At 46.0% G+C, this 476-nt stretch overlaps 1 protein-coding gene across 1 annotated transcript in view; it reads right to left on the bottom strand.

Annotated features, from left to right (window-relative positions):
• The window catches only part of IGSF21 (immunoglobin superfamily member 21), a 38603-nt gene that overhangs the window by 13634 nt on the left and 24493 nt on the right, over window positions 1-476 (bottom strand). The window lies entirely within an intron of this gene.

Below are 476 nucleotides of genomic sequence, written 5' to 3'. Positions count from 1 at the left end.
GCAGGAGGTGGGCGAGGATGGGGGGTGAAATGTGGGACAAGGAGAATCACCGGAGTTGATAACTCCAGCGAAAAAGGCCTTATGCACACAATAGACTGCTTTGGGGTTCTTTTTCCCTTTTCTTTTCTCTTTTTCCTTTTATTGAAAAGTGCTTTAAAAAGCAGGTTTGTAATTTGTATCAAAGAATTTCTTTAAAGTTCTGACGTCTCAGGCAAACAGAAGATGCCGGGGATTTGGGGAGATGAGGGACTTTTGCACACATATCTGTGTGGGTGGGGGTGCAGATATTTGTGTGTGATATATATCTGAATATTTGATTGCCATGTGTTCCCAAAGTGGAAGTTGGAGCCATGTTCTGCTTTCAGCAATGGGTGACTTTGAAGCTACCTTTTCTCATCTGTTTTGTAAGGTTTGTGCCTTGCCTCTGCACCCTGGCCTCTGGTCCTGCCTGTGTCTCTGGGTCCCTGCCCGGCTCC

This window comes from Carlito syrichta, unplaced genomic scaffold (assembly GCF_000164805.1).
Source record: "Carlito syrichta isolate Samal-C Ts95f unplaced genomic scaffold, Tarsius_syrichta-2.0.1 Scaffold307059, whole genome shotgun sequence".
NCBI classification, from domain to species: Eukaryota; Metazoa; Chordata; class Mammalia; order Primates; family Tarsiidae; genus Carlito; species Carlito syrichta.
Note: the sequence above shows the minus strand (reverse complement) of the source record. Positions and strands in the feature narration are given on the sequence as shown.